The sequence below is a fragment of the Pteropus medius genome, unplaced genomic scaffold, assembly GCF_902729225.1.
Source record: "Pteropus medius unplaced genomic scaffold, Ma_sr-lr_union100, whole genome shotgun sequence".
NCBI lineage: Eukaryota > Metazoa > Chordata > Mammalia > Chiroptera > Pteropodidae > Pteropus > Pteropus medius.
Genome location: NW_024340696.1, coordinates 33,454,124 through 33,462,975, shown reverse-complemented (window position 1 = coordinate 33,462,975; position 8,852 = coordinate 33,454,124). Strand labels below are relative to the sequence as shown.

At 38.4% G+C, this 8,852-nt stretch overlaps 1 pseudogene; it reads right to left on the bottom strand.

Moving 5' to 3' along the window:
* Positions 1-2,728: 2,728 nt before the first annotated feature.
* On the bottom strand, positions 2,729-2,847 carry LOC120610870 (uncharacterized; annotated as a pseudogene).
* Positions 2,848-8,852: the final 6,005 nt, after the last annotated feature.

The window sequence follows — 8,852 nt, the reverse complement described above, 5'->3', positions numbered from 1 at the left end:
GTTAGGGAAGTTTTCTATCATTATTTCTTCAAATAGAGTCTCAGTCCCTTGCTCTCTCTCTTTTTCTTCAGATACTCCTATGATCCGGATATTTTTACGCTTCATGTTGTCCCAGAGGTTTCTTTAACTATCCTCAATTTTTTAAATTCTTTTTTCTTTTTGTTGTTCTGATTGTGTGTATCCAGCTACCTTGTCTTCCAATTCACTGACTCAATCTTCTGCTTCATCCCACCTACTATTTAATCCTTCTAGGGTATTCTTCATTTCCATTATCATATTCCTCATTTCTGTCTCATTCTTTTTTATAGTTTCTATGTCCTTTTTTTATGCTCTCATTGTGCTCATCCATTTGCCCCATAAGTTCATTGAACATCCTTATAACCATTATTTTGAACTCTAACTCTGCTAGATTGCTTACCTCCATTTCAGTTAGCTTATTTTCTGGAGTTTTCTCTTGTCATTTCATTTGTGGCATGTTTCTTTGTTTTCTCATTTTATTAGCCTCTCTGTGTTCTTTTCTATGTGTCAGGAATATTTGTTTCACCTCTCAGCCTTGGCCAGATAGCCTAATGTGGAAAGTGTCCTGTGTGGACAGTGGCACACTCTCCCTGATCCCTCATGCTGTAAACTCTGGAGGTGACCTTTGTGTGGGTTGTGTGTGATCTTCTGTTGTTGCCAAGCCTTTATTGTTGTTAGTAGATCAGTGAGTGAGATTATCGTTCAGGCTGACTGTGGGAATTGGCTGCACCCTCAGGATAAGAGTTGTTTTGTAGGGGCTGACCCCACTGAGTGGGATTTGCCCTAGCAGGCTAGTGTACTTGTTGCAACCACCTTTTGTGTGTATCACTACTGGAACTAGTCAGGAGTTGCTCCATTGTGGTCTGGTGCCAGCCTCCAGGGCTACCTGGCGAGAACCACGAAGAGATCCACTGATAGTTGTTGCCTATGCTGGATCTATAGTTAAGTGGAAGAGACAACCCTGTAGGCAGCTTTTGGTTATCCCCTGTCCCTGACCTATGGCAGTTTAGCAGAGGGACCAGTGCTCTTCAAGGCCTGACACTGCCTATCAGTTGCCTGTAAGTCTCTGAAACTGGATGAGCCTCTGAGTGATATGTGTGTTGGGTGGCACAGGGACCCTGGGAGTCTGTTGGGTCTAATGAGTAAATTTCCCCCTGCCACTGCAGAGCCAGTTTACGTGCCCACACTGTCTCTGTGGCTTGCAGTACAAGTTTCTACTCATAGCAAAGTCAACTGCTGCTCACTCTGGGCCTAAATGCGCTACCCTGGAGCAGGGGCAGCTGCCTATCAATGTGCAGTGGGCACTTTGTCTACTGGATGGGGCTGGAGCTCAGGGAGTTAAGGCCCGACATGCCAATACAGACCTCTGCACTCCCCTTAAGAGATATTCCAGCTCATAAAGGCAGCAGTGGTCTGTCCACAACTGTTTTCCTCAAAATGCGTTCACTGCACTAGCCAAGGTCTGTTGCCTGCACTAACTACTTAACCCCAGAGCCAAGCAGGGCACAAGAGGCTACTTGTCAATGGGCTTGGGCATTTTGTGACTTGGGAGAAGTGGTATCTCAAGGAGACGAGGTCCATTCAGCCAATACAGCCTCAGTTTTGTTGCAACTTCTATACCTGGGCATTCCTGCTGTAGACCCAGATCACAGTGAAAACAGCTGCCTTCAGGGATGTTCCCACAGACCCCTGTGCTCCTCAGACACAATATTGCAACTCTTGCAGACAGCAAAGGTCTGCTTGCTGTTGATTTCCATGCAGTGACCACCCCGTGCCAGCCAAAGTTTGTTGCCTGTGTGGATTAGGAGATTAGGGGATGGGAGGGGCAAGGTTGTGGCAGTTCATTGTCAATGGGTCACCTGGGGCAATTTGTGGGTAGGGTGGGGCAGGGTCTCAGGGAGACAATGGCAGTCAGATCAATACAGCCTCAGTCTTACTGCAAATTTGTTAACTGTTGTGAGTTCCTGCAGAAGACCCAGATCACAGCTAGGCCATCTAGTTTCTATAGTCAGAGTTATTGGAATCTCCTGGGTTGGGACCCTGGGATAGAGAGCCCCCAGATGAGACCAGGACCCCCCTCTCCTTCAGGAGAGCCTCTGCAGCCTCGCTTTCCCTTCCATTGATCCTCCGCCACCTGCAGGTGCGGGTCCAGCCCAATTCAGGACTTTGCCCTTCCTACTGGCTTCGATGTGGCTCCTTTATATTATTAGATGTAGATGTTATGATCAACTGGACTTCAGGTGATTCTCCATGTTGATTATTTTATAATTTGGTTGTAATTTCCGGGTAGGAGAAGAACCCTGCTTTTACCTAGTCCACCGTCTTCCCTTGACTGCGAATCTGTGTTTTTTATAGGCATCCCCAATAACTCATCCACAGTTGGTCCACAGACCATGTTTTGAAAATACTACTCTACAGCAAGGTTCCCAGCATGGCACCTATGGAACAGGTTCCATCATTGAAGATAATCACACATATCCAAGTAAATAGGCATCCTTGAAGTAAGACCTAGGCAAGCACAGCACCCATATGGCTGAAGCACAAAAAACCCCCAAACTCCAATTTTTGTACCATTTCAGTTACGGTCATTTCTTGAAATATAATCATGTAGAAAAAAAAATAGCCAAGGCTCCTTACTAGAATTCTGAGCTCAAGAAATTCCTGAGAAACACCTCCAATTTCTTCCTTTCTTTTCTTTTCTTTTTTTTTATGCCTACAGCACCTGGTCTTCCTAGGTGGTCTCCCATCCAAGTGCTAACCAGGCCCGACCCTGCTTAGCTTCTGAGATCAGATGGAATCGGGCTTGTTCAGGGTGACATGGCTGTAGACTGAAACACCTCCAATTTCTGATAGATAAGAGAATTACTAGCAGAAATTATAATTGACAAATATTGTAGGTAGATGAAAACAAAAGAATCAGTTTGCTGGCAGAGCAAAACCAAGGTATATATCAATGGATTTTTTTTAGTCTAAGGAATAATATAATCAAGATCCAACTATAATGAAAATGAATACTCAGTTAAATACTAATTTTGGGGTGAAAGGGTATAAGACAGGAAAAAATATAAGGTGGTTCAGTAGCTTGTCTTCAAGTTGGCCGCTGATATCAATCAATCCAACCCTGCATAAGCCATTTTCTCCTTAAAAGATATAGTCTATTTCTTCATTTCCTTGATTTTGGGCAGACCCTGACTTCTCAGACCAGAAGAATGTAGCAAAAGGAACACTGTCTTATTTCCTAAGTTAGGTCACAAGAAGCCTCACATCTTTGGCCCCGGATAGGTCTCTGGGAACACACACTGAGGAAAGTTGGCTACCTGTAAGAAGTCAGACTATGCTAGGCCCCTATTAAATAAGGAATTCCAATCTAGCCATTTGTAAAGATCTCATAAAGACACATGACTAACCTGCTTTCATTCCAACCATCACAAACCAGGCACCAGATGTATGACAAAGAAGCCTTTAGGTCCCAGCCACTATCTGACCTCAACATATTAAGTAAGATGGACACCAAGGCAGAACTGCCCAACTGAACCAAGTCGACACATAGGCCATTGTTTTAAAACACTGTGGTTTGGGGTAGACGACAAAGCAATAGATAACCAGACAGTTGCCCAGGCCTTTATCCTCCCTCATTTCTCGAACTTATCTATTGTATTTACTGTTCCCAATACTCTACTCAATGCTATTGTTCAATCTAGTCTAATTGAGATGCTGCCATGGGAGATTACACACACACACACACACACACACACACTCACACTGCACATGCATGCATATCACTGTACTGTTTGTTCATAGTAATACAAAATCTAAGTATTTTCTCAAGGCCCAGCTGAGAGGTTACTTCCTTTCTTACTCAGAACATATGCTCCTCAGGAATATTTTCCTTCTTAAATAAAGTCTCTGCCATTCACTAGCATTTATATATTAGCTTGTGTTAATTTTTAGTAGCTATCCCTAACTTGAGTGTAAACTTGACACCATTTCTTGTATTTATTTGTATCTCAGTGCTTTATATCACAAAAGGTACTCAATAAATCTGGCATTTATGAGAATGTCAATATTTTTTTATAAGTTAAATATCTATAGCTTAAGTAAAAGCTATAGATATTTAACTTGTTGGCAAAAACTGAGTAAAGCTATACTTCCCCTGGAAAAAGACAGTTTTTCTCACATGTCCACACGCCTATTCCCTCACATCTTTCAGGTCTAAACTCAAAAGTCACTGAGGCTTTCCTAGGCCACTCACTCTATTTAAAACTGTACTCTCTCTGGGAATATTAAACTTTACCTTACTGGGAAAATCATTGTTTGATGTTGACAGGCTACCTGGTCATCAAAGATTACCCTAACGCCCTGTTAGAGTTAGTACCCTTTCTGACAAAACCCCACACTTAAACCTACCCATCTGACAAAGACTTAAGATTAAAAATCAAGTTGTAGCTTCTGTGGAGCATACCAGTAATTTAACTTTTTGAAACAGAGAATAAAATATTAGTTTTTGTCCTTTCTGAGACTCTCAAATCATTCTTTTCACCACATTATTATCTCTAAGGAAATTCCACTGCTTTCAGGATTTGACTGAAACTCAAACCTGACATTTAGAGCATTCCTTAATCTTATCTCCTTCTCATATAAATTCCATGTCCTGCTTAAATCTCATCTCTCTGCCTAAACATCTCAAGTTCCTCCATTTAAGATTTCTCTCTGCCTCCTCAGAGTGGTTTCTTACTCCCAACATTTCCTGTTATTGATCATGTCACTTTATGAGTATGTGTCTAATCCCTATAAGCCTGAGTGTCCATGGAATTAAATGTAATGATGCCGTGTTTTTTTAAATCAATCAATCAATTAATTAATTTTTTAATTGAAGAAATGATTTAAATTTTCCCTCCCTTCCCCCTCCCCTCTGGTAACTAGTCTATTGTCCATGTCCATGAGTTTCTGTTTGTTTGTCCTGTTCATTTCTTGCTTTTAGGTTTATATCCCACATATAAGTGATATCATGTGATTTTCAACTTTTTCTGTCTGGCTTATTTCACTTAGTATGATTATTTCAAGGTCCATCCATGTTGTTGCAAATGGCAGTTTTTCATCTCTTCTTATGGATGAGTAATATTCCATTATATATATGTAACGGTGTTGTGTTTTTCATTTCAATTTCACTTGTTCATTGCTGGGAATTGTTCCTTAGTCTTATGATTAAGTCTCAGTTATTTAGTGAGCTTTGCTTCTGAACTGTGAACTTCACAAGTGCTTGTCATTTACCCACCGACCCCCTTATGTAGGACAGGATTGTAGAGTGGGCTGGATTTGAGTATTTTCCTTTCCCTTCGTTGGTTAGGCTCTGATAAAATTCCAGTAATTTGGGATCCAGTAAAATAGTTCCTTTTGAAGGAAGGGCTTGTTAAGAAGAACGGAATGCTCTGGCATATATCAAAATGGTTCCTTTCCCCTCCCATTAGCAGAAGCATGAGGTGATTTTTCTCCAATATTCACTTGTGAGCCTGGTTCAGTTTCTAAAGGTAAAACTCACGTAAATTGGCTCTCTCTCCTGTGTCTCGGCCCCTCAGATTTTTTAATTCTCAGCCTCCAGCAATTCATGAATTACGGTTTAGGTTTTCCTATCACAGCAGTAGTTCCCATGGAGGTTTCTGTTCCAGTAAGTTGTAATTCTCTGTATTCTCCTGTGTGTCTTAATTTGGGGAGTAGAAGTTTGCCTTGTGATCTCACTTCTTTTATGGAACTAAGAGGAGTTGTCGATTTTTCAGTTTAACCAGCTTTTTACTTGTTTTTGTGATAGATCGACAACTTCCAACCTCCTTATATGCTACATTATTAACCAGGAGGCTGCTACAAGTTTGTTTAAATTTTATTGGATCATAGCTACATTTATTAATTTATGTATTATCTATGGCAGAGTTGAGTAGTTGCAACAGAGGTCACAAAGGCTACAAAGTCTAAAATATACTGTTTCATCATTTATATAAGAAGTTGGCCAACACCTGACTTCGATTATTATAAAATCTCTTAAATAAAGGAGCTTTATTCTGATAGGTTTATAGAGGCTAAATATAGACTTATATAAGTCTAATATTCCTAGAATTCTCAGAAAGTAAAAGAACCGAACTATGTACTAGCTTTTTAAGGAAAAACAGATCACTTTCTCACAGAAACTGCTAAGTCGTAAGCATTTTTAAACAAGAATCCAAAATCGTTGGGTAAATGATTCTTGTTTGACGGTTCGGGTTTTTAACAAATCTGTTAGTTCATTCCCTGGATTTGTCTTCTCATACAGACTAATTAATCTGAAATTCCTGAAATTCTTGTTTTGGGTTATTAATCAGATTAAGAGTATTCTCACATAATGTTTAAAATTAGGATAAATGTAAAATTATAAGTTCAAAATGTGGAACTATGTAAATTCTGATGAACTTTTTATGTGAACATTAATTATACTCTGTAGTATCATTTTAAATAGAATTTCCAAGATCCTTAGTTAACTTTAACAGTTAAAGTTAATATTGGAAATAATATTAAATCAGGTTAACTAATCGATACGAGTTACACAGATAACTTCTAAGTAACAGAATACTGAAACATAGGTTACTAAGATTAGATAGATAGATAGATATATCATCCATAGACACAGATATATCTTATATATACACTCTATTTTTTGCATATATACACATGTATTATATAAATACACACATATACACAGTAAAAAATATATCAGTGTAGATATACATACACATGTATATAATGTGTACTTTATATTTAAAAAGTACACATTATATATAGCTGATTTGACTATAAGGCAAAAGACATAAACCAAACCACAAGAAAAAGCATGGTCAGGGAGAAAATAACATAACTGAAAAAATAGATATAATATCCCTACAATACAAAGAAATCCTATAAATTGATTTTTAGAAAAGACAAAGAATGAAGTATATTAACGGATGTAAACAGAAGAGGAAATGCAAAGGCTTGCAAATATATTTAAATGCTCAACCTCACTAGTAGAAAAGTGGAAATCGAAACAATGAGACGGTTTTTCACCCATCATCTGGCAAAATTGTAAATACTGAGGATAAATGCTGATGACTGTTTTGAAACAGGTATCTACAAATATTGCTAATGAGTTTATACACCATTTAGAGGAAGTAATCTTTGTAAAAAATAATCTGTTGAGATCAATTACAATTCAAAATATACATAACCTTTAACACAGGGATCTTATTTGGGAATTTCATCACATTTCCAAGTGAATAATTATCATGAGCTACTTTTCATAAAATACATGGATTTTTTTTTTTTTGTCTATTCAGATGGCATTATTTCCAGTGCATTTGTGATTTTTTTTTTTAAAGTAGATGATAAATCCAAAAGCAGAAGTGAGTACTATAAGCCTGAATAACAATGACCTAACACTGGAGGGTCGAGGAAGGGTTGTAGGGGTTTGTGTTGTCAGTAGAGAATAGGTGGGAAAGAGTGGCTATAATAGTAAATATTTTTCTGAAACCAAGTTAGATTGGGATAAGAATAAAGGCAATTTTCAGTGACTGTTTTGAAAGTTGAATAATGGCTATTAAATCAAATCCTGTGTATTGGATTCCTAGAAATAGTGTTTTATGAAAGCCTATAGAGAATATTAGAACAACATCTTGCCTTTGAGAGAAAAAGATAGGGAAATGCATCATAGTAGCTCTTCCCTGTGCAAATACCATGTAGAATAAAGGCAGTCTCAGAGCTCAGACATAGTGCTAGTGATGTTCTTGAATCAAAATTTTAAGATAATCCACTATTATTAGTGGTATGATACCAGTTCCATGAAGTTTATTCTCATAAAACTGCTTTTGGGCACTTCTACCATTCCTTGAAGTTTCAGACTGATAAGCTGGCAAGAATCCAAGTTTTAATGTTTACTACACAATTATATAATGAAAAAACATTGAGTTTCTGGTTGACTTGTAAAGATGGTAGTTATTTCATTTGCGTCCATATTTATTTAAGCAAATTTAGCTAAGAGCAAAATATCTAATTAACTAAATGATGAGTGACAAAATAGCCATGATGTCTGGCAAAGTAGAGCTTTAAAAAAATTATTATTATCCAGTTTCTCAGGGTTGGTGAAATCTACACAGCCAGTACACAAAATACATGAAAGAGTTAAACATCAACAGGCCCCCTTCTCCCTTCCATGGCTGTTTTATAATAAGGAAACCAGGATTTTTGGCTACAGCCTCAACACCAGACAATTATTTGATGAAGGGACATAGTAAACAACTATAGAGAAAAGGGACTTCTTCAGAGGAAGTTTTCTGTGCATTGGCCTTGAAGACACCTTTGCCTTCTAAAACCAGGACATCCATGAACCTCCTCCCTCCTGAAGAAAGGAAAGAGGCTCACAGGTGCAACCAAGCAGAGATTTGAGAAGACTTATGAGCCCCTTTGCAAAGGCATTAGCAGAAAGCCGATACATCAAAAGAAGATGAGTCTATATCTTCCTGCTGTTGCATATATTGCGTAATAAAAATTTATATAGTCTGTGAGGAAAAATTCTTTAAAGTTTATAAATTCTGAGCAATTCTGTGTAAAAACTAAGAATGCTTCTGGATGAAATTATCAGCTCTGTCTACGGCCATGCTACCCTGAACAAGCCTGATCCTGTCTGATCTCGGAAGCTAAACAGGGTCGGGCCTGGATAGGAACACCAGGAACACCAGGTGTTGTAGGCCTAAAAAATAAGGGATTGTAAACTGACAAGGTCCTTGCAATCTGTGAGGTCAACCATGGGTTGCCTGGCCTAAAAAAAAAAATTAAAA